At 41.3% G+C, this 26667-nt stretch overlaps 1 pseudogene; it reads left to right on the top strand.

Moving 5' to 3' along the window:
- Nucleotides 1-10439: 10439 nt before the first annotated feature.
- LOC122659175 lies at nucleotides 10440-25461 on the top strand (annotated as a pseudogene).
- Nucleotides 25462-26667: the final 1206 nt, after the last annotated feature.

The raw sequence follows: 26667 nt of genomic DNA, 5'->3' as shown, positions 1-26667 counted from the left end.
GAGGCCCACCTTTTAGCTACAAGTGCCTCTCGTTTCTTTTTATCCCGTTATGGGTTGCTTTCTCCCTCCCTCCCTCCCTCCCTCATCAACATCTTGTAATCCTTTAGTCCGAGATTTTCCCCACAAAAGAAATCCATAATAAAATTTTAAATTCTGACCAAAAAAACAGATCTTATGGCTAAACCATCACATCACAATCTTAATTGGAATTCCTTTGAAACCAACTTAGGATTAATTAAAGGTTTGCTATTACATGCTGGCCGCATTACAATCATAATTATATATATTTCATTTTTTTTTTCTTGTTCGATAGATAACCCAGTTTATTTAATGAAGAAATTAATTAAAAAAAAAAAGCTACAATAATTAGTAACTCATTACAAATTAAATAGAATTACATCTAAGTAAACAATTTGATTACCCTCAAAACTGTACCCTTTCTTTGACTAATTCATCTGTGGCCCATTTAAAAATCTTGGGATCCATATAATTAAACTAGAGTTGACATGGGAAGTAATCATCCTTTGCTTATCCAATTGTCATATGAGGAAGGATATAGCCTCTTTATTGCAGCTGATGGTATTCTTTTATGCTCTATAAAAGTGTAGATGCTCAAAATCTAAACACTAAATATACACTTCTTAATGAGAAAATCAACATATCTGCTTTCCCTCTTCTTTTTCTTCTTCTTCTTAGTTTCTCAAACTGGAAGTATCAATTCAACAGCCTTCTTTGATGTGGGAGTTGTTCTTGACTTAACATCAAAAATCACGGAAAATGCTGAGAGCTGCATCTCTATGGCTCTGTCTGATTTTTATAATTTGCCCCTAGTCATGCAAATTATACAACAAGACTTGTTCTTCACACCATGGATTCCAAAAATGATGTGGTTTCAGCATCCTCAGGTACTTCACTGGACCAATTATAACCTACATTTCTTGTTCTATTTTTAGTGAATTCAGATTTACCATCATTCCCCAAGGGAGGAAGGGTGAAGACATAAAATAAAGTGGCCTAATTCAACCACATACCCTTCTAAGTATTGATCTACATCCCATGTGTATCTTCGCACACCTTTGGTACTCCAACTACTACCGTGCACTAACCTATAGTTCTAAATTTTCAAACCACAAATTTTTCATCAGACAATTCTATTTCGGCTGAAATTTTACATTTGAACAAGACCATTGGGATCTACCTGTCTACAAAATTTGCAATAGGAATGGAATGGGAGAAGGAGGTTGCAAAGGGGTAAGTAGAAGGGGGTGGGTGAAGGCTTTTCGACTGAAAGCCAGAGAGGTTATGTGCTTTTTATCTTTTGGACTTCGGGGAATGGTATAAAGGGAGGAGCAGCACCAGTATTATGAGAAGCAATGCCAACTAATAAAAACTATCGGCATCATAGTGGTTTATAGACATGGCAGGCTCTATGCTTCGTCTTATAGTTATTCTATTGGGGTTTTCTCACCTTATCTCCTTCAATGCTGTCCCAATAGAAAGTAAATCTCCCTTAGCTTTCTCATATTTTATTGACTCCGCACTTCCTCTTCTCCATTTCCTCAAGCCTTCATTGTTTTGTGGTTACAAGAACTAGAAGCCTAGTGGGGTTGGGAGTAGGGGTGGGGTTGGGCGGGTGGTCGTAAGTTCAGATCTGTTACCCACATGGGGATGGGTGGGGACAGATCTGACCCCTCCATAGGATTGGTAACTGATCCGGATTCGGTGGTAGCAGGGATGCACGAAAGGATGGGAGTGGGTGGTGACGGGATAGGAACAGGGGTGGTGGTGTGAGGGTTTGGGGCGGGGGCATGGGCATGGGATGGGAGGCTATGAGGGGTTATTTTACATTAAAAAACAAAAAACTGCATTTAGTGTCTGTAAATGAACCACCTGTAAAAGTTCTTATTTTTCTTGGTTTAATAATAAAGCGAAGGGGAAAAGACTGCTACCAGCCTTTAGGGATTTTGTATTTTGAGAGTTGCAATCGGGAAGAGACCCAAGGGCGAGAGATTTGAGGTTTTGTTTTGTTTTTTTTTTTTTTTTTTTTTTTTTTTTATAAATAAAAATTTATTGAAGATTAAAAAGGAGACAAACAAGCCTTAAGACAGATTAAAGGCAAAGAAAGCTAAAACTAGGTTTTTGATTTTTTTTAAATGCAATAAACCTAGTAAAATGTATAATACGAAATCCATTAGAAAACATGTTTTTTTCATTAATATAAGTACATTTATACATTAAAATATGTTTTTTTTCTTTCAATTAAGCGTTTGGATACACATATAATACATGTATTATATGAGTATTTACTAAGGGCCCCCATGTATTCTTTTTAATGACATTAAAATTATCAATGCTAAAAGATATATACACAGACGATTGCTAATACTATCACATATCAAAAGATGTAGCACATTTAGCTGCAGATTTTTTATAATAAAAAAATATTGCCGGTAAAAGCTATAGAGTAGATTTTTTTTAACGTTTAGCTTACCACCGCTAAAGCCCCGTTTCTTGTAATGACTTCTTTGAATATTGGTTAAGAACTTGAAATTACTGAAACATAGGTAAGCTTCAGGAGCAATCAAAAACTTGTTGATATCAAGGAGATATCCAATGTCCTGAAGATTGCAAACATGTAAAAAGAAGCAACATTAAAGAAAATCTTGGGTTCAACACTTGTGGGAGACAAAACAAGTAAACCTTAAAAGAAGTATTTTTAAATTTATTTTGTTTATAAAGACACTAAATATAACAAACAAGAGTTTAAGAAGCGAGCAAGGAGACCATAGATGCTTAATAAAAAGATGGAAATTACAAACTTAAATATTAGTTACCCATGATTGTCCTAACAAAATTTGCTCTCTACTTCAATCAACTCTCGCCCCACCCTCCCAAAAGGAAAGTGCGATGGATCACAATAATTTTTTTGATAATAATAAAAAGAGATTAATTAAACAAAAAAGATGAAACATTGTCTTTTACAACTAAACTCTGCCTATTACATCTAGCAGAGATAGCAAGGTCATTAGATACCATATTCTTCTTAACAATGTTAACACAAGAAATTTTTTTTAGGAAAGAGTGTATATCCCACAAACATGTAAAAAGTTCCCATGTCCAAGTCGACAAGTCCTTTGTAAGCCATCGAATCATGTCCTCAAAATCTGTCCAGATCTCCACTTGATAGAAAACATATGAGCTCGGAAAACTAGTGTAAATTTTATTGATATCTATGAATGATATATATACAAGAGGTTGAGAGAGATTATAAGAGATTGAGGAAATAAAACCAATAAGGAAAGAAGAATTGCATATGATATAGACTTCCAACTCTAGAAGAATTCTATATCGCATGAGGAAAAATACAAGGAATGGAAGACTTGGCGTGCAAGGTGGACTCCTTCCATTGAGACCATCTAATACTCCTCCTCAAGTTGGAGTGTGAAGATCCCGAACACCCAACTTGGAAAGTAAGAAGTGGAAAGTATCACGACCCAGGGCTTTTGTGAAAATATCAGCAAGCTGCATTTTGGAGGAAACATGAGTTGTGGCAAGATAGCCAAATTGAATGCGTTCTCGGACAATGTGGCAGTCAATCTCGATGTGCTTGGTGCGCTCATGGTAAACTGGATTGGCGGCAATATGCAGGGCCGCCTAATTATCACAAAAAAGACATTATTGGAAGTGAGGGCACAACACCAAGATCCTGGAGGAGACTACGTATCTAAACCAATTCACAAGTCGTGGTTGCCATGGACCGGTATTCAGCCTCGATCGAAGAGCAAGAGACCGTGCTCTGTTTCTTAGATTTCCAAGACAGAGGACTGGTGCCAAGGAAGGTGATATAACCGGTAACCGAGAGATGCGTAATTGGGCAAGCAACCCAATCAGAGTCCGAAAAGGCTTGGAGCTGGAGAGAACTCTGGGCAGAGAAAAATAAGCCAGTACCAGGAGAGCTCTTGAGATAACGAAGGACCCGATTGGCGGCATCCATATGGGGTTGACATGGCTGATGCATAAGTTGACTCAAAGAGTGACAGTGAACGTGATATCTGGCCTTGTAATGGTGAGATATATGAGACGGCCAATGAGGCAACGATAGGAAGAATATGAGATGGCCAAGGGGTCTGCCAAAAGAGAACTAGAATCAACATCCAACTGCAAGTTCTGTTCCATAGGAAATGTCGCGGGTTTGGTAGCCAGAAGGCTTGATTCGGAAAGAATATCAAGCACATATTTCCGCTGGTTGATAAAGATACCATGAGGACCACGAGCGACTTTGATGCCCAAAAAATATTTTAGATGACCCAAGTCCTTCAGATGAAACAGATTGTGCAAGAAAGTAGTGAGCTGTGTAATGGCATCTGTGTCATCACTGGCAATGAGCAGATCATCAACATAAACTAAGACAGCAGTATAATGAGTCTTAATGCGCTAGATAAAGAGAGAATAATCAGCCAGAGATTGGGTGAAACCCGCAGCCAGGAGGGATCGAGTATGGGTGGCAAACCAATTACGGGAAGCCTATTTTAATCCGTAGAAGCATTTCTGGAGCTTGCAAAAGCTAGACTCCCCCTTTTGTCCATAACCAGGAGGAAGACGCATGTAAACGTCCGCATGGAGATCCCCATGCAGAAAGGCATTATTGACATCCAATTGACGGAGATGCCAGCCACGAATTGCTGCAACAGTGCAACAGCTAAGAGACTGTGAACAATGGTGAGCTTTGCAACAGGGGCAAAGGTATCTGTATAATCAAGGCCTTCCTGCTGTGTGTAGCCCTTAGCAACTAGGCGAGCTTTATAGCATTCAATGCTGCCATTGGCCCGTCGTTTGATCTTGTAAACCCATGTTTCTCCAGAAATAATACCGCAAGCGTACAGATCAATCATAGCTACGGGTCGAACACAAGGAGATAAGCCACGCTATCTTACTCATTTAAAGTAACACGAAAGTGAACCAGATTAAGATGATTAAACTAAATTAACGGTCCTACACATGCATCTACCGAATTGACGTCCTAACCATTCATCATCTAACCTATCAAAAACTAATGCAGATCACGACATTGACGGATTAAAATCACCACATCTACACACAAACAAAGAAAATAAATCCAAGAGATCAAAGAAATAAAACCCAAAGATTGCTTGAACCGGATTGAACTTGATTAGCTTCCTCTACCACACTTGAATTCACATCTACCAAATCTGAAAAATAAAATAAAAACTATCAAACTAAGAATCTAACATAAGACATGAGGGTGAGAGTAGACAAAAAAATAAAATCCCAATAGAATGGAAGAAATAGAGAGGATGAGAGTGAGAATAAAATAAAGAGAATGGAAGAAATAGAGAGAATAAAAATAAAAGAAAGAAAAAAAATTAGGATCGATACTCCCTTCTACCAAACTTGAATTAAATGTATTGAATGAGCATTGGATGGATGTTGTTGATGAAGTCTACTTTGCTTGAATTAATTTGCATGCCTTCCTTTTCCAAATCTCTAAATTCCTCTCACAAGAATTAGAAACCTAGAACTAGAAGGCTTAAAACAAAAACTAGAAGCTAGAGATTGAGAAATTACAACCACAATTGAAGAACAATTCTTGAATTAAACTTGCATAAAAAGTAATTACAACCATTGAAATAAAATTCAAAAAAATAAACTAAAAACTAAAAGCCAAAAATAAGAAGAAGACTAGAATTTTCAATAGCAATGAACACTTAAAATAACCCCAACCCCCTTATGTATATATAGGGAGAGGAGAAGGAAGAGAGGGGAGGAGAGGATAGCCTCCACGTTTTTGAGTGGGCCCCTCCAAAAATCGTTGGAGTGTGGAGAAGCCCTCTCAATGGTGGATTTTGATCCTAACTTCTTTATACAACAAAGCTTGATTGCTAAGAAAAAGAAAAAAAATGGAAAGTAGAAGATACAAGCTCCTAGCTTAGTACACCTGCTATTTTCTAAAAAGAAAGTTTTCCAATTTGACTCTTGTGTTTCTTTTTTCTTGCAGGTGTCTTCTCCAAGTAATATGAACAAGGCTATCTCCAATCTTTGACTTTTCAACTTTCCAAGGATGAGAGAATATTCCCCACAAAATATCCATCACTAGTCAAATTCCCACAATGCCCTTAAAAATTTGGTGGAGAGAGAGAAAGTGTGTGATGACTGGGATTCCTGTCTTTGAGAATTAATTAACTTTCCATTCTACCTTTCAAAAAACGTGGAGCATGGGGTGCTTAAGAAAAAAGGTGGAAGGTGGGGCCCCATGTGCAATTGGCAGCCATTCTCTCTCTTCAAGTAATAAAAAATGCAGAAGGGGTCTTGTGCTTGATGAAATCTCAACCCTTGATCAAAATCACCTTCTTTGATGTAAAAAATACCCTTGAAAAGTCACAAACTGGCTTGGGCTTGCATTCCAGCTCATTTCTGGAACATTATTCTTTCCTAGCCCAAAAAGAATAATTGTTTGCATGATGGCCTAAATGAATGTGTACTTTTAATGCATCAAATGCATGAAAAATCATATTTAAACATCCACTGATCTTAAACATGGCAAAATACATTAATAACATATATGTTAGGTATTCCAAACACCTGAAGTGCAATCCAACATAAGATGACAATAATTACAAAAACATCCCTTGAGGGCAGCATTGATATTTTATGTGAATAAAATCATATTTAAACATCACCACTGATATTAAACATGACTAAACATGTTAATAACATATATGGAGGTATTCCAAATACCAAAAGTGCAGTCCAGCATGAAATAGCATATTTACCAAAATACCCTCGATGGGCAGATTGATATTTTATGTGCATAAAACCATATGAAACACCTCAATTACTATGTATAATAAAGAGGCTGTTTTAATGGCCTACATTATGCCAAATTAAAATAGAATAAGTAAGTGAAAATACTTGAATACGACTTTCCACAAGTATGAAGTCCCTCAAGAACTCATTAGATCAAGGGTCCCACTTTAGAAGAGAAATAAAGAAATCTTGTGACAAACTGAGCATCCTAAGACCTATGAACCCCAATTCATTCTGACCCAACTCTTCACATCTCTGAATTTAGGGAAAAAAAAAGACTTGACACCTCACAAAAATTACCCGGCCTAGATCGATTTACCCTCCCAGCTATCCAAGTTGGACTTAGTCTGGTCAATCAACAGTGCCTTGTTAAAATATCGTACAACTATCTAATCTCCATCACTTTCTTACAGTAATGCCTCTTTTGTTTCTTTCCATAAACTTAGACAACCGAAGTTGTCATCTTGGCTTGCATTATTTCTGTCTTCTTGACAAGTTTAATCAAAGTCCAAAAAGACCAATTGCTCTTGTGATCTGGAAATATTATTTGGACCGAGTTTTCCTTAAGCCAGATGTGTGTGGGAGGGTTTAGAGAGTACTTTAGGGAACATGCTAAAAGCCCATAGGGGTTTGTGAACCCTATAAGATAGTGTGGTGAACCTTAAATGCACGGTGAAGGAAGGTTTTTGTATGTTCTAAAATACCCTCCCGATATCCATTCCCACCCTTTCCCACCCCTCGGTGAATGGGTGGGTGGAGGGAAACTCGGTCCTTTAATCTTTATTGTTATGTTACCTAATAAATCAACTATTTATTAGTATTATTTCTCCGAGGATTTCTATCTCTAGTATGTTTCTATGGATTTGAGGAAGTTTAGGGGAAAGATAAATGCTGGCCCGTGCTTAACTGCCATGTGATAGTTCATTTAGCACTCAAGTTCCGGAATTCATCTACTTCCACACTTTCAGCCCAATTGAAATCTTCTTCATGGTCAAAAGGGGAAATAGCAAAAATAAATAAGGGGAAGTGTTCTCTGTCCAAGAGCGTGCAGGACATGGGGACCAATGGAAAAGCAAACAGAGGCATCAAGCAGGGGCATGCATCATTTGTGCATTTCATGGGGTGAGACCGTGAGGGGCGGTCATTTTGGGATTAAAATCCTTTGCAGTGCGGGCATCTGGCGGTGCACTGCAGTGCGGCCCTGAGAACTCGACACCGGGAAGAAGCTTCTTCCAATGGTACGATCTCAATGCAAGGAAGTTTTTTTTTTTTCTTTTCTTTCTTCTCGAGCTCGGCACCATTGGATGTCGCATTTTTCACGTGTTGAGCTCTTAGGCAGCACTGTAGTGCACCACCAGATTAGGGCACTGCAGAGGATTTTTTCCGTCATTTTACCACCATGGGTCTGGCACAGGGCACATACTCTCAGACAGAGTTCATTTTCTTGGTAAATAAGTAAATAAAAAGAAGAAAAAAAATTCAATAGCTCAAAGGAAGGAACTACATGCATTTCTGAGTTACTGCCCTCGCCCTGATGATCAAAATGGTCAAGGGAAGGAGCTACACACATTTCTGATGATACCTAGAATCAGTTCTTTGCTCAAGAGGTCAGATTGGATCAGCTAGCTAGTAGCCACAACTGGGTACTCTAGAATCCTTTTACTGGAAGGTTGCATACTTGCATTAGATTATTAATTGGCTAAATCAGCAACCACGACAGACCTAATCCTCACAGAAAAAAACTTGAATTAATCAATGAAGCAAGGAAAATCAACACCTTTGTATGTTACAACCTGTATGTTCCTAGTTAGCATGGATTGCCATAACCAAAGAACAATACTTTCCTTTCAGAGAATTGATGTGGATGACCATGGTTTGAGGTATCGGTATTGGTATCAAATTGTCAGTACGGGCGATACGTATAGGTGACACGGTATAGACAAGGGGTAAAATGAACAAAAACCCATTTTTAAAGGAGAAATAAACACAATTTTATCTAATACGGCCGATTCGTGTCGATACCGATCCTATACCTTATCAGTTTTTAAGTTGACCAATACCCGTTTCTGATAACTTCCACTAAAACCATGTCTGGATCTTAAAATTTTTCAGTGATAAACATGATTTTCGTAATTGGTATCAGGATCGAGATTGATCTCGCTGATTTGGATCGCACTGAATCATGCTAGATCGTACGGATTTACCCATGATTTTCTTTTAAAAATTCAAATTTTTACTTTTTTACCCTTGGTCCGTACCGATCCTATGATACGGGATCGCTTCGGAAGCAGTATTGTTGTCTTCCGATTATGATATGAATCGCCCAATTCAATAATGATCCCTCAAACCATGGTGATAAGTTTGTGATTATATTGTAAAGCTTGTCTTTAGTGTAGCCATTCATCATGTCTGGTGGGAAAGGAATAAAAGAAGATGGATTTCTCCTCTTCATTCTACGAGCCCTTACACTTTAAGAAATACACATTTGACCACAAGTTGGGATCTTCCTCTCATCTCTCGTCCCTACCCGGACTCTTGATGTATCATCCTTTTGTTGGCGTTCCCGCCCCCCCTTGGATTTTAATGTATCATCATTTTATTGGTGTTTCTTTTCTCACCTTGTCTTTTGATGTATCAGCTTCTAATGATATTTTTGTTTTTGGGCTTTCGATTTGAGTCCCCTTTAGGCTTGTCTTCTCAGCTTTTAGTGTTGTATTTTGCTCTTCATTTCTTTTTAATTTATTTTCCATTCAAAAAATAAATAAATAAACATGTGGTGACACTGAAATTTATTATTGAAAGAGCCCTTGGGACCATACACCCATGGATGGTGTGAGATGAGGTGAGGTCTTCTACCACCAAAAAAAAAAAAAAAAAAAAAAAGAAAAGAAAAATGAGATGAGGTGACGTAGTTATCCACCAGGGAGGGGACCTGGAGCTTTCTAGACTACAAATCAATATCAGTTGTGACCATGCATTTTCCTAGAAGGAAGGAATTGATCTTGTTGGTATGCAAAAGCGTTGCAATCTTATTGATTGTAGGGTTATACATGCTCCAAGAGAGGGAGGAGAGAAAATAAGAAAAAAAAATAAAATAAAGGAAGAGATAAAAAGATAAGAGATAGAAAAGGGGTTCTGGCTTTGCAGACAAAGCCTTGCGTCCTGACTTGATTGAAGAAGTGTACCTCATCTCACTCGATATAATTTAGGGATTTTAAAAGTCTCATTCATTCATTGTTTGTAAACTATTTAAAGATTACAACATAGTTCAGATAATTTCTAATAACAATGCACAACTAATAATTAGTCATTAACGACTCTTCCAAGTCAATGAAGTTTGACTAACAATCTTTGGTTCGTTAGACTTCATATTTCTTAATCAGATTTTCATTGGGTCAGGAAACAAGACAAAGAACAGCTTGAACATTGACTAACAATCTTTGGTCCGGTAGAATTCAAATTTCTTAATCAGTTTTCCATTGGCCCATACACGTGCTTTGGTTCTTTAGAATTCAAATTTCTTCATAGTTTATATTCCAACAAGCTTCCTCTACCAATCTAATCAAATTGATTTTTCTTTCCTTGTATTGGGTTCTTCTTTTTTGAAGTTAGAAATGAAGAATTCAGTCCAAGTTCTTTTGCCTTTCATATTGATATTCTCTCTGAATCTCTTCATTGGAAAATTTGGTGTGGCTCAAAATACAACCATACCCTTCAATGTTGGGGTAATTCTCAATTTCGATAAACTGATTGGGAGAATTGGGTGGAGCTGCATCTCCATGGCTTTGTCTGATTTCTATGCCACTCACAGTTTCTACAAAACAAGAGTGGTTGTCCACCCCAGGGATTCAAAGAACAGTGTGGTCCGTGCTGCTTCTATGGGTAACTAACAACTCTGTCTCTTTCCTCCATCAGTATCTGCCTTTGTATTTTTTGTCTTTCCCTTCTGATTGTTTATCATATGCTGTGGAGTTGCCAACATATGCTATGCCATTACACTATAAACATAAACCTGTGAGTGATATAATGGAAATTGTTATGTATGTCTCGAATTCTTGTACCTGTTTTGAAGAATGACCCACTCTGACATTTCTGGTAGCGATCGGATGGATTGACCCAATCCGATGGATTATTTATATTCTTTACCCGCTTTGTGGTAAAATGATGAGATATGGAGTTTTTGATTTAGGGTTTCTGGGAGAGAAAAGCAGCGCCGTTTTTTCGTGTTCTTGAGAGATCCCCATTGTAACTTTCTCCGATTTACATAGTGAAACTGTTATAGCAAACACCAACCAAAAACACGAAAAAAATAAGAACAGAGCAAGAGGACACAGAGATATAACGTGGTTCACATACCAGTATGGTGCGCTATATCCACGGGCGAAGGCGAAGATGATTCACTATGCAAATCGGAGAAAAATTACAATGAAGATCTCTCAAGAACACCCAAAACGGCGTTGCTGCTCTCTCTCAGAAACCCTAAACGAAAAACCCCAAATCTTACTCATCTTTACAATAAAGTGGGTAAAGAACATAAATACTCCTCCATCGGATCCGGGTCGATCCATCGGGTTGGGTCGAACCGAACCCCCCCGCACTCCCAATGAGATCTGCGATGGTAGCGGAGGGCTTGGGCCGATCGAAGCGAGCCATTCTTCGAAATGGGTCCAAGAATTCGAGACATACATAACAGAAACTTCTTCAGCTTTGCCCATGGACGTAGCACACCATACTGGTGTGTGAACCACGTTAAATCTCCTTGTCATCTTGCCCTGTTTTTTCGTTTTTGTTCATGTTTTGTTTGGTTTTTTTTCTAACGGAAATTAAGGGATATATAAATGAAGTTCTTTATTGATGTAGCTCTTGACCTACTAAAGAACATAGAAGTACAAGCAATTATTGGTCCAGAAACATCATCTCAGGCCAACTTTGTGATTGATCTTGGAGACCAAGCTAAGGTTCCCATTATTTCTTTCTCTGCAACAAGTCCTTCTCTATCTTCAGCTCAAACTCCTTATTTTATCTGGGCTTCCCTTAGTGACTCCTCTCAGGTAAAAGCAATTCCTTCCATTGTGCAAGCCTTCGGATGGAAGTAAGTTGTAGTGATATATGAGAATACTGATTATGGTAATGGGATTGTATCTTATTTGGTTGATGCCTTCACTGGAATTGAGACTCGTGTCCCCTCGTTGGTGAAAAATCCAACACCTACACACAGGGGCACAACGCACGTAGTGGAGGCAGCACGGGCGTGCCAGAGCCTTTGACGCAGGCCCAAACGGAACTGGAAACGGCCTGTTCCAACTTTCGACCAGGACGAAACTGCTTGTTCTAAATTACTGAACGACCTGTTCTAAGATGAAACGGCCTGCTCAACCAGGATGAAACAACCTGTTCTAACTTCCAGCCAGGCCAAAACGGCCTGTTCTAACTGGCGAAACGGCCTGTTCTAAGAGGTCGGAGACGGCCTGTTCTGACTTCTAACCAGGACGAAAGGGGATCTTTCCGTGCTTGAGTAGCTCTAAGGTCTTTTGGGTGAAAGAAAATTGTGATGGACGAAGCAAAGGAAGAAGATTGAAAATCAAAGTTGCTTACTTGCAGTCTGTGTCCGATTGGAGTCGGTACAGCTTGTGAAATCCGACATTGATGAGGTTTACAACTTGGCATTTACACTACAACTATTCTACGACCAAATCGCATAATCTCCCAAAAGGGACTCGATGAAGCTTCCACAACTCTACCAACCATGGATTGAAGGAGCTTGCAACTTTATGTTAGTGGTTGTCTTCTGAAACACGGGCCAAAAGACAAGATTGCTGGAGTTGTTCTCCAAGCATCTCCCAAAAATGGATCTGATGAAGCTTCCACAATTCTGCCAGCCACGGACTGATGAAGTTTGAAACTTGATGATGATGGTTGCCTTCTGAAACACGGGTCAAAAGACATGGTTGCTGGAATTATTCTCCAAGCAAGACCTACATGAATGACCCTTGAAACACAAGCCAATGAGGCATTGGTGGTCCTCATTGGTGGCTGGAAGCCAACTCCAGCAAAAATTACAAGGAAAGATGAAAAACTAGCTACATTTTGAAAGATAAAAAAAGAATAAAGATAATAGAGTGTTGTGTTGTTGATTGGGTGTCCTCTTCAATAGAGACTTTTGCCTTTTATAGATGGATACCATAAAGGCTCCCATTTGGTAGTTGTCATAACCGCCGCATCCATGTATTTACAATCCCCTTGTTCCAGTGCCACGTGTCCTTGATTTTGCACATGACCCCTTCATGAAGTAATTCCAGCTATTGCCTCTCCTACTTTTGAGATTGCTTCCTAGTGTGGTGGGCCCCTTTCCAATAACCAACTACTATGCACTTTTATCTCAGCCGCCCCTCTCACGTTTTAGCCACGTGGCCATGTTTCTTGGCCTAGCCTTAGCTAAAAGTGGGAACCAACAATGCCCCTTACAATCCCATTTGAACGAGGGCACACGAGTTCGAGTGGGATTGTGGATGTGCCCTTATAGCCTTAAGTTCGGTCTCCTTTTGTCTTCAATTTAAGCCCAAGAACGATCTTACACACCACGACCGATCACATACTTCTTGACCGATGTACGTAGCAAACTGCCAGCAAAATTCTGCCGCCGAGCTCTTTTGACATTTCTCGGCCACTACGCATGAACTATTCAAAAATATTCATATAGTATCACAAGAGGATGAACTAATTGCCATCCACCATGAGACCGATCCAAAAGAGTAATTCCCAATTAAACCATTCAGCCCAAAGAACAGTACCATGGGAGGTGGACATCTTCAACAAATGTTTTTTCTTCTAACAATGGCCAACTCGTCATATGCGTTGTTCGAAGAATTGCTCTTGCTCTAATGGCTCCCTCAAAAAATGGAAAATGGTGAAGACAGCAGGTTGACCTCCACCGTCACCTCTTCCAACATCAAAGTGGGATCCATCCTGTCCTTCATCAAAACACTGGATCTCAAAAGGGATAAATTTTCCGAAGTCATTCCCTGTGGCATCCACTCCATCTTGTAATGGTTATGCACATGACAGGCAATACTAAAAGTTGATTAGATCATTGTCCTCCACCATTCTGCAGCAGCGTTGACGACTGGTTGCCACGGTAAAATTGGATGTATCTTCTCTGTACCCTCTGCTTTCTCTTTCTTAGTTTCATTCTTAACCCCATCGAGGCGGTTGAGAAAAAACTGGTACGTGGCAGAGCCACTTCCATGATCATGTCAACTACCAAAACTACTACGTAGCTGTTGGCCAATTCAGGCAATCTCTCACGTAGTTCACGCACACGCATTTGACGCACTTGCCCCACGTTTCATACTCTACTGAGCCGTAACAACACGGCTCTCATTTTTCAATTGATGAGGATTCTCCTCCGTCGAATAAATCTGACTATATTTCATATTTTTTCCCCAAATTGTAGGTAGTGAGAGAGAAAAGAGAGATTTCAGGTTTTCTTTTTTTTCTCTTTTTATTTTTTATTTTTAGAGGAAAGATAGGAATTGTGGAAAGCATGTGAGGAGAGAAAGAGAGATAATGGTGAGAGATATGGGAGAGAGAAACGTAGGATAATGGAAGGGATTTTAGGGAAGAGGGAGTTTATGAGAGATTTTAGGGAAGGGAGATGGGAATCGTGGAAGGCATGTGAGAGGAGAGAGAGACAGATAATGGGGAGATGAGAAAGAATCTCATGGAAGACATGTGTCTCTTAATCTTTCTAACGATGGAAGAAAGAGAGAGAATCTGATTTAAACTCAACTACCCACATTTCGTACTCCACTGAACCAAGTAAATCGGCTTCTTGCTTCGTATATACCTCAGATTTCCCATTTTTTCCTCTTCTCTGTTTTTTTAGTTGGCATATAACCCACTCTCTTCAAGAAGAAGGTGGCTTTACGGCAATTGTCTGCCGCCCTTTGCCCCTTGCTTGGTGTCAAGTAATGGCCGAAGAATAAACTGTTGGCCATTCAAAACACCAACGACAAGACTAGTAAATAAGCCGTGCCCCTAGTTGGTCAATATTGACCAATATCCGGTGAGTTACGGCCTCTCAATGCTTGTTTACAAAGGGATTTGCCCCTTGTTGAGCACCTGCAATGCACGATTTGCAAAATTTGCCCCTTGTTGAGCATCTGCATTGTTTTCATACTTTTCCCTTCCTTGAACCATTGCGATTGCGATTTCGCTTTCTGGAGTCCCACTGGGCATGCCAAAATGTGTTGGTGAAAAATCCAACACCTACACACAGGGGAACAACGCACGTGGTGGAGGTAGCGCGGGCATGCCAGAGCCTTTGACGCAGGCCCAAACGGAACTGGAAACGGCCTGTTCCAACTTTCGACCAGGACAAAACGGCCTGTTCCAAATTACTGAACGACCTGTTCTAAGATGAAACAGTTTGCTCAGCCAGGACGAAACGACCTGTTCTAATTTCCAGCCAGGCCGAAACAGCCTGCTCTGACTTCTAACCAGGACAAAAAGGGGATCTTTCCGTGCCTGAGTAGCTCTAAGGTCTTTTGGGTGAAAGAAAATTGCGATGGACGAAGCAAAGGAAGAAGATTGAAAATCAAAGTTTCTTACTTACAGTCTTTGTCCGACTGGAGTCGGTACAGCTTGTGAAATCCGACATTGATGAGTTTTACAACTTGGCATTTACACTGCAACTATTCTACGACCAAATTGCATAATCTCCCAAAAACGGACTCGATGAAGCTTCCACAACTCTGCCAGTCATGGATTGATGGAGCTTGCAACTTTATGTTAGTGGTCGTCTCCTGAAACACGGGCCAAAAGACAAGATTGCTGGAGTTGTTCTCCAAGCATCTCCCAAAAACGGATCTGATGAAGCTTCCACAATTCTGCCAGCCACGGACTGATGAAGTTTGCAACTTGATGATGATGGTTGCCTTCTGAAACACGGGTCAAAAGACATGGTTGCTGGAGTTATTCTCCAAGCAAGACCTACATGAATGCCCCTTGAAACACAAGCCAATGAGGCATTGGTGGCTGGAAGCCAACTCCAGCAAAAATTACAGGGAAAGATGAAAGACTACATTTTGAAAGATAAAAAAAGAATAAAGATAATAGAGTGTTGTGTTGTTGATTGGGTGTCCTCTTCAATAGAGACTTCTGACTTTTATAGATAGATCCCATAAAGGCTCCCATTTGGTAGTTGCCATAACCGCCGCACCCATGTATCTACAATCCCCTTGTTCCAGTGCCACGTGTCCCTGATTTTGCACATGTCCCCTTCGTGAAGTAATTCCAGCTATTGCATCTCCTACTTTTCAGATTGCTTCCTAGTGTGGTGGACCCCTTTCCAATAACCAACTACTATGCACTTTTATCTCATTCGCCCCTCTCACGTTTCAGCCACGTGGCCATGTTTCTTGGCCTACCCTTGGCTGAAAGTGGGAACCAACACCCCTATAGAAGTGTCCTTTCTCCTTTAGCCACCGATGATCGAATTCTTTCAGAGCTCTACAAGTTGATGACAATACAAACTAGAGTATTTGTTGTTCACATGTCATACTCCCTTGCTTCTCGTTTCTTTCTTAAAGCAAAAGATGTTGGAATGATGAATAAAGAATATGCCTGGATTATCACAAATGGGCTATCTACTCAATTGAATTCCATGGATGCCCCAGTTGTTCATTCTATGCAAGGTGTACTATGTGTCGAGCCTTATGTGCTCATGTCTGATAAACTGAAGAATTTTGACATCAAATGGAGCCAGAAGTTCCACAAGGAAAACCCTGATATGGAAAGAGCTACCCTCAACACTTTTGGACTGTGGGGATATGATATTGTTTGGGCACTTGCAATGGCAGCTGAGAAAGTCGGGGCAGAGAATACCCACTTCCAGCACCCACAAGTTGTTGATGGACTATCAGACCTTTCAACTCTTGGAATCTCTACAATAGGTCCTAAACTTCTCCAGACAATCTTGGAGACAAAATTTACAGGCTTAAGTGGAGAATTTAGCCTTGCTGATGGACAGCTACAATCATCGGTATTCCGATTACTCAATGTAATTGGTGGTGGAGGAAGGGAGATTGGGTTCTGGACCCCAAGAAATGGAATTTTACGCAAATTGAATGCAGCTGATACAAAATTCTATTCGCCTTCGAATTCCAATCTCGGTGCTATCGTATGGCCAGGAAATTCTATGGCTGTGCCTAAGGGTTGGGTAATCCCTACAAATGGGAAGAAACTGAAGATTGGAGTTCCTATTAAGGAAGGATTTACTGAATTCGTGAAGGTAGAAAAGGATCCTACTACCAATGCCACAGTTGTCACTGGGTACTGCATTGATGTCTTTAATGCTGTAATTGGGGAACTTCCATATGATCTTCCTCATGAGTTTATTCCATTCACAAGTTCAGGGACATACAATGATTTGATCAACCAAGTATATACCCAAGTAAGTTTAGCTTTATATTTTGACAATTAGTTGTGGTTGTTTTCAGTTCATCAGTATAAGGTGCATTATTATTGCTTTATGACAGAAATATGATGCAGCGGTTGGTGATATAACTATCAGAGCCAATCGGTCCATCTATGTCGATTTTACAATGCCATTCACACAGTCTGGTGTAACAATGATACTTCCAATGAAAGAAGATCAGAGGAAGAATCTGTGGGTTTTCTTGAAGCCTTTAAATTGGGGTCTATGGTTTACTACTCTGGCTTTCTTCATCTTCACAGGCTTTGTGATCTGGATCCTCGAACACAGAGTAAACAATGATTTTAGGGGTTCACCTATAAATCAACTTGGAATGATCTTATGGTTTGTCTTCTCAACAATGGTTTTTGCACATAGTAAATACTCTTCCTCTTCTATCATTTTTTATATACTTTCAAAATTAAGATATGCTTGGCTAGAGTAGCCATGTTATGAGTCAATATCAAAATTGTTAAATTGCACTGGTTTTGATTTGGCAATTCTCTTAACCATCAAAAACCCACTTGGTACTAGTTGACTAATTAATATTAATGAAAGTTGCTTTGATTACTACAGAAGAGGTCTTCAGCAACTTGGCCAGGTTTGTTGTTACTATATGGGTTTTTGTTGTGCTCATCCTCACATCAAGTTACACAGCAAGCCTAACTTCCATGCTAACAGTTCAACAGCTTCAACCCACAGTCACAGATGTAAAAGAGCTCATAAGAAATGGGGAGTATGGGGGGTACGTACAAGGTTCATTTGTGTTTGAGATGCTAAAGCAATTGGGATTTAATGAGGCCAAGCTTAGAACCTATAGAAGTGTAGAAGAACTGGACGAAGCTTTATCTAAAGGGAGTAACAATGGTGGTATTGCTGCTGCTTTTGATGAGATTCCTTCAATGAAACTCTTTCTTTCAAAATATTGTGACAAGTACACCATGGTAGGACCTACATATAAGACTGATGGATTTGGCTTTGTAAGCGCACTCTCTCTACTCTCTCTCTTTTTCCTTCCCCCCTCCCATGGCATGTATTTGAGTGACTGAATTCTTTTTATTTGTATTTCTCATAGGCTTTTCCAAGAGTTTCCCCACTGGTATCTGATGTTTCAAGGGCAGTCTTAAATGTAACAGAAGCAGTAAAAATGTCACGGATTGAGCAAGCATGGTTTAGGCAGGACAATTGTCCAGACATTAGTACCAAGATTTCTTCATATTGTCTTACACTAGTTCCTCTGGTATGGATGGAAATGTCACTCCCGTGGAAGGTCAAGGAAACCAATTTAGTACAGATCCAAATGTAAATAGGAGGGAAGTTACAGAAATAATTTCTACTGAGATTATTGGTCAAGATGCAGAGAGGCCAACTGCCCTTGTAATCAATGGCTAATTTATGTAGTGAAGGTTTATACCATGAAACCATAAGCATTGTTATTATTCAGTAATATCTTTTCTCTCCTTGTTTCTGAAAAAGCAGAAGTTCTTAATCAAAGAAATAATTCCCCTGAAGATAATGCAAATGTGAGAACATTAACTATTTCAGAAGTTTGTATTATCAGTAAACACTTGATTCCTCCTTTCCCAACTTACGAATTCCCAGAGTTTCTTCAAAAATTTGCCTATCAATTTTTCTTTTCGGAGTTCTGATTTTTTGTGTAAATTGTCCATGGAAGAACTAAGGGATTTTATTTTACTTTTTGGTCAGAAAGAACTAAGGAATTCAAATCCCAGAACCTCATACTTGGCTTAGCATAAAAGATCTTTTCGCAGAAAAAGTTGTACTGTTGAGCCATTTGCCATTTGGGTCTGATTGTCCTTTTAAGTCCAAACTTTTCACTAACCCTTGCTCTCTAGATCTCTGATAGACAAGGCTTCGGTACTGAGAGCGGAGTTGAATCAGAACTTACAAAAATTTTCACAAATTAAAACTCATTGACAATCTGAAACACACTACAACACTCAAATGCTTATCCTACACATACCAAAGTTGCCTGGAGTTGGCTAGGGCACCTCAATTTCGGTCAGTTGCAGTTCGCATGTACTTCCACCTGCAATACCGACAATGGGTTCATATTTGCACTATTCTCTCCAATTACTGTCACTACAATACTTTTTTTTTTTTTTTGGATAGATAGGCCCCAAGAAGATTTGAACTCTTGACCTCTTAATTATGAGGTGTTGGTCTTTGCCAACTGAGCTACCCCTTGGGGTTGTCACTACTTGCTTCTGTCCTTGATGATATAAGAACATAGGGCTTCAACCTCAACTCAACATACCCACTACTAAGTAACCTAAGTCTAGACTAGGCAATTCATCAAACACTTGTTGAGCGCTCACTCAACATCCTATACAATGGAAAATATCAATGAAAGATTACAAATCCCAACCCCAATGTTAGGTAACTACTGCTTTTCATCCACATTCATCTTATACTAGTTCCAAAATAAAATGATTGGAGTTTAGAGATCACCAAAGTGGTCTAGCCACTTGAAGAAACCACTCCACAGCTCAATCTCAACTCCAAGCATGGCTCCAAGAATACACGGATGAAGTTTCAATCATTAAACACAATTCCCAAAGCTCACAATGCATATCTCTCTCTCTTTCTGTTTGGCTTTTTTTATCTAAAAGGGATTTTGGGTTTTGATTTTTTATTTTGTTCTTTTTAAAGCAAATGTTATTTAATATGCATATTATATGCGTCGGTGGCTAGTGCAATGGCAATGTGCATGATTGCGTAGTGGCGATTTTTTTTTTTTTGTGGAAAAAAAGATCATTTATTGAAACAAGCAAAGCTCATGCAGTCTAACTTACATAATTCAGGCAACCATGGAGTGGAATGAGGCCATTCAGTCCGACTCGTACTGGACAAGGTCTTCCTAGCCAGGAAGTCAGCCACGCTGTTAATCTCCCTGGGAATAAAGCTGAGATCACAAGTCTCAAATAAGGAAACTAAAAAGTGAATATCCTGGGTAATGTTGGAGATTTCAAGAGGAGGATGTAGGTTGGAGTTGCTGATCCATTTGATCAAGTCGTTGCTGTCAACCTCAGCTTGAATGTGGATGATCCCCTCAGAGAGCCCTTGAAGGACGACGGTGACGGTTCTTATGTTTTTGTCTATGGGGCAAATGCGGTCTTTGACGATCTTGTAGAAAAGGATCTCAATTCGTGTGTGACAAATCCAAGTGAAACTCTGGAGACACCCCCTGTAAGTATACAATATACCACGGACATCCCAAACTTTGGCAAAATATCAACCTTCCCCCTGACGTTAAGCACAGTTAGCAACCAAAGTTAAAATGTCCATTTTATCCCCCCCCCCCTTAGTAAAATGTCCATTTTACCCCCTTAGTAATTGCAATAAAGTTAAAACTCTTATTTCATCATCTTCCCATTCTTACCATTGGAGCTCGTTGGAGCATCTTCACCGATGGAGAATTGATGCAAACCATTTTGGGCGACCATCACCTGCGCCAACTCCAGCTTCGACGATAATCAAGTGCGGCAATTTCTTCTCCGCTGACCATTACCTATGACAATGCATCACAGGCAGAGTGCAACCTCTCCTGCCATTTCAGGGTGCCACCAACTTACAATGACTCGAATCCAGTGCTACACCCTCTCTCTCTCTGTATGAATAGATTCATACAACCAATTCCAAGTGTCTCAATTCCATGAAAGTTGGCAGTGGGCATCGTCTCTTAAACATTTTTTTCCCCCCAAGATTAAGACGACACTGTATTATTCGAAGTTCAATCAAGGCTAGAAATTCAATGAATATATGACTAAAATAAGCAAAATCGATATAGAAGCATATTGACATAATGAATGCTAACCTTCTTTCTGACTCTGCAGACTGAGAACAAAGTGAAGAGATACAGTATGGGAGAAGCTTGAAAAGCAAGTTTTCGAGCTTGGAATCGTCACAAAGAGCCAAGCAAGTTAGCATTCGATCCAACATTTCCTCTCGCTTAGCGTCGGATTTCTGGGAATCTGAAGAATCCGCCACTTCTGTTTCTTGAGAGAGAAGAGAGAGACGGGAAGACAAAATTGTTTGCGGATCGAATATAGGTTTGGAATATCTATTTATCGGTTTCGGTCATACACATGGAGGATTAGTTCCAACTCGTCAATCGTGACTCGTAATAGACTAACGTTGTGACTTGTAAAGTTGTAATAACACAGGTTACCAAGTCGCAAGATCCTGAGCGACCAATGTCAGGGACTAAAGATCAAGGCTTAAAACTCGGAAACAGTTGGAATCGATCGGGAGTTTGGAAGAAGCAAACTGCGAAACAGTACTGTAGCCTCAACTTCTCCGGCGACCATTACTTACGGCAACCATTTTGGGTAAACTTGCACTTTTACCCTTAAGGGTAGTATGGTAAGTTCACACTTTTAGAAGGGTAATTTTGCCAATATCAAATAATTAACAGCCACTTAATTGCACACACCTACGGAGTGGGCTAAGTTGAAATAAAATCATAAATTAAAGGATGTCTGTAATATTTTGCCAAAGTTTGGGGTGTCCGTGATATATCAATGCCTTATACGTAAAAATTCATATTTTTCAAACATACACACATATGTGTATATTATGTGAATTATAGGCATATTTACTAACTAAGGTAACACGTGATGTGTTAAATTCACCATCTATAACTTCTGCAATACTGAATCAACTTGTAAACATGGTGGAGTTGGATCGAGTTGGGATCAGCTATCCACATGGGGAGCAGTGGGGACAGAACCCAACCCTCCATGGGCTGTGGGACCCACCTCTGTGGTGGAGCATATCCATACTCTATCAATTGGACCAAGGTTTGTTGTGCCATTGGTAGGAACCTGTTTTGCTTGGTACAATCAGAAGTCTTGTTAGGGTTCCGGTTCCCAGATTGCTACGTTAAAAAAATGGTTTCAAAGTCCAATATGAATGTTTCAAATTCATTTAAAATTTTGTATAAGCAAATGATACTGTTTGTTCCTAAAAACCGTCAGCCCAGATTAGGCCGGATCAGGGATCCAAGATGGACGGCCAGGCTACAAGCCGTATGGATGTGACCCACTTGGGCACGATCCGATCTCATCGACCCAAAGGCAGAACCAAATGGCAGGTGCTCAGAGAATACTAGAAGAAGAGGGAAATCGCTTAAGAGATGTGAGAACGCAGTTTGAGGTGGGCCCCACCATGGCTACAGGCGGTTGGAAGTAATACGGGCCTAATGGGACACATGACAAGCATTGATTGAGGCTGGGAAGTATGGGACCGATAGAAACGGGGTTTTGTGGGGGGCAACCGCACAAATTGATAAGCAGGAGAGTCTCTCCTATATAAGGAAGACGACTGATATCGAACAGACGACACCTGACAAAAACCAGAAGCTTTATTTTATTCTTTTGTTGTTTTCTTTCGTTTCTCTGGATTGAAAGAATGTACGGTCACGTACTAGGAGTGACGCAGATGTACTTTTGGGGCCCATGCTCACAGCTAGTATGATTGAAATACACCTACTTTTCAGTCTTGTTTAAATTTTTAGTGTTAATTGGCTTAGTCTCTTTCATTTGCAATCTGTTAGTTTATCTATTTTACGACCTACGTTGTTTGCTTAACCCAAAAGACCTTAGAGCTACTCAGGCAAGAGGGAGACCGACTTCTTGGTTAGAAGTTAGAACAAGTCGTACCAGCCTCGTTTGAACCTGTGCAAAGGTTCTGGCACGCCCGCGCTATTTTCACCACATGCATGTGCCCCTGTGTGTGAGTGTTGCGATTTTTTCGCCAACACATTTTGGCACGCCCAGTGGGACCCTTATAAGCCAATGATTGCTATGGTCAAACAGAAGAAGGGACCTGGACGCCCTCGTGAGCAAAAAGAGATCATGGTGAATGAAGAAATGGAAAACCCTACGACGGTCAAATTTGCAGACCAGATCAAGGACGAACCTTCTGGTTCACATGGTAGTAACACTAGTCGTGACTCAGCGCACTGACTGGCAGTTGTGGTGCACGATGTTGTGGGTCCTCTCACGGATAGTATACAACATTTGGTGGACGTCTTTAGGCCCATTTCTGATGATCTACGATATGTGATGGCCGACTGAAGACCCCAGCTGAAGAGACTCCCTTACCGAACAAGCCCTTAACCACCTCCTGAAACGTCAATGGAAGGAAGTTTAAACTTTTGTTGCTTGGGCTCTAAAATAGCAATAAGAGCAAGTTTATGTTCTCGATTCAATTTCTTGGTCGATAAATCGGCCGCCAGCCAACAAGCCTAGTTCGAGGAATTTCGTAAAACCCTCCTAGCCTTGAGGCATCAAGCCACAGCAGGGGCAAGGCCGCGTCTAATGGCCGCTTTGCTTGATGGTACCGTTGCACAGGCCAAGGGTGGAGGACTCGATGTGGGCCGAACCATCCCACCTCTACGGGCCGTATACAGCGGCAGCTCTAGTTAGAACCCTATGAACGGAGATTGACCTAGGGTTATTCTGTCACAGATGACCTATGTCAACCCCCTATATCAGGCCAAGTTTACGAGTGTCGTCAATCCTATAGGAAGTTACGTGGCGAACAGCCTCCCCTCAGGCATCCCTGACAGTACCACCTATGCGGCTGCCTTAGGGGCAGGTGGGCATCCCACGACGATCGCCCCCATGGGAATGCAGTGGCCTACTGCTGCGAGTGCCGCGCAGGAAGGGGCCACCAAAGCTGGTCCCTGCCCAAACAATACAGTCGCTACAGGGGCAAATGTTGTCCCTCTAGGGGGTACCCCTCTTCAGGACAAAGTAATGGTAATGCTAACACCCTAGGGTATAGGGCCATGGGGGCAAATATCAGAGAGAACGGCCTTGGGTTTGAATAGAGCCCGGAGGCATATTTGGGGGCCCGGCCAGGCCTGACCAATCCCAACGGCTTATGGCGGCCCAACATGGGGGGATAGGCCGCAGTACAAGGGGCATCATTGACTATCGACCGGGAGGAGCTGACTAGGATCATCCAAGACAGCATTAATCCCATCTACAGGACAACCTCACGTCCTACCTACAGGAAACCCTATCTAGAGTACTTTGATGCAGTAGACCTTGGGAGAAATCATAAAATCCCAGAGTTCACCAAATTCTCGGGAGAGGACAAGGTTTCTACCATTGAGCATATAGCCCTTTTCATGGTGCAGTGTGGGAACCTAGGCGGGGTGGAGGTGGCCAAGCTTAGGTTATTCCCTAACTCCTTGACGGGATCGGCCTTTACATGGTATTTCAATCTACCTGCCAATTCTATACAAAGTTGGCATGAGATGGAAGAGTTGTTCCACACTCAGTTCTACCATACTAAGCCCGAAGTCACGATAGGGCACCTGGCAAAAATGAGCCAAGAGCCAGGGGAGACCGTTGAGAGGTTCATCTCCTAGTTTAAGATGGCCAAGTATAAGTGCCCTACATTCCTGCCTGAGGGTGAGTATGCAAAGATGGCATTGGGGGGTTTGAGTTTCGAACTCCGGAAAAGGTTCGTTGGCCAACACTTTTCTGATCTTGGCCAACTGGTACTACAGGCCGCTTCCTACGAACAGCTCTTAAAAGAGGAGGGCCAACGAAAAACGGCCTCCATCGGGACCTATTATAAAGATACCGTGGGCCACGGGTTCCCACTCCTAGGGACCGGCGACCAAAAGTAGGTAGATTACATGGCGTTTGAGATAGACGCCGTTGAGATAGCAGAGGGTAAACCCTACGTATGTAAGGCTTTAGCCAGGTCGACTGACCAGGCCAAGCAGGCCGAACAGTCAAAAAATGCACCCCAAAGGACCTTCGACTCAAAGGTGACGTACTCCTTTGACATTTCTAAGGCAAAATTGATCTTCGATCAGCTGCTCAAGGATAAGCAAATCAAGTTGCAGTCAGGGCACTAAATACCGCCCAACCACGAGTTGAAGGACCAAAAGTATTGTAAGTGGCACAACACTCGCACTCATACTACTACTAACTATGTGGTTTTTATGAAATGCCTTGCAGAAAGCAATCACAGGGGGATGCCTCCACTTCCCAGGAAAAGAAAAGGATGTCATGTTGGTAGACAAAGATCCCTTCCCGGTGAACATGGTCAGTGTTGATTTCTTGAAGTTGGCTAGATTGAGGGGAAATATTGCACCAACCTGGAACTTTGGGTAGGAGAATGAACAAGCTCGGCCAGATCTATCAGGCAGGTCATGAGGATCTCAGTTGAACCCCTTGGCGGCCCTGTTCCAGAGTAAGGTCGATAACGGTCACCCAACGGAGAGCACATCTACACGAAAAGGAGCAACCATGGGCCAAGCGGCCCAAAGCGGAGCCCAAGGGTTGATAACCCCACCAGAAAGACCTAGCGCACCAGTTATAGGCCGGTCTAGTAACCTGTCCACCCAAGAGAGGAGCCGACCCGCGGTTCATAAGAGTAAGAAGCAAAGCAAATACCCGGTGACATACATTCACCAAGAGACCAATCTCCCGGAAGACTCGAATGGATTGGGAAAGAGGAGAGTTGCCAGGCCCAAAATGGACGAGGCGCAAAAGTTTCATTGGAGTGTCTGCTCTAATTACAGGCAACTAATAGAGGATCATCAGGAAGGAACCCTGGGGTGGTCAGGGAGCGTCCTGCCCAACCAAAGTAAACGGACCGCCTGAGACCGAAAGGAGACCAGACGAGAGGACCGAATGAGGCACGGTGTACGGTTTTTGTCAAACAACCTATAACTCCAGGCCGTCAGCCAGGGACTGGCTTGGGAGGGTTCCAGTGCAACAACGCAGGCCGAAAAGCCCCTAGGAGGAATATTTAGAGTAACCGACCCCTCAGCATTATAAAGGGCGAAGGCCGAGAACGGTCCACCCCAAGGTAGAAGGAGAAGACTGGAAGATAGCAAGGCACCCAAAGTTCCCTATTAATCTTGACCCTGCAAGTATGACCAGGACACAAAGAAGGAGGTGGCAGTGAAAGATGGTAGCTCTTAGGCACAACCAAGGGCCCCCCGCGAAGGTTGGCCGCGACAGCATGGTCATCCAAAATCAGGGCCGTCAGGATAACCGACCAGCCATCCAAAGCCAAGTGGTCGTCAATCCTTTGAATAATCCAAAGCTAGAGGCCGCAAGCGGAGAAGGGGCAACATTGGAACCAGATGTGTCAGATTACAAGACAGAAGACAACGATCTAGACATTTTTGGAGACATAGGGACATGCACTAGCCCTAAGACGGACAGTATGGGCACAAGCGACCCAATATAGTCTCAAGAGATCGACTTTGGTGAACTGGTGGAAATGATGTTTGGAACCGTACCAACTCAGGTCCAAGTGTCGATGGTATACAACCTACCAAGGACATTCTAGTACCAGCCCAACCAGGC

Source organism: Telopea speciosissima, chromosome 4, assembly GCF_018873765.1.
Source record: "Telopea speciosissima isolate NSW1024214 ecotype Mountain lineage chromosome 4, Tspe_v1, whole genome shotgun sequence".
Classification (NCBI taxonomy): domain Eukaryota; kingdom Viridiplantae; phylum Streptophyta; class Magnoliopsida; order Proteales; family Proteaceae; genus Telopea; species Telopea speciosissima.
Note: the sequence above shows the minus strand (reverse complement) of the source record. Positions and strands in the feature narration are given on the sequence as shown.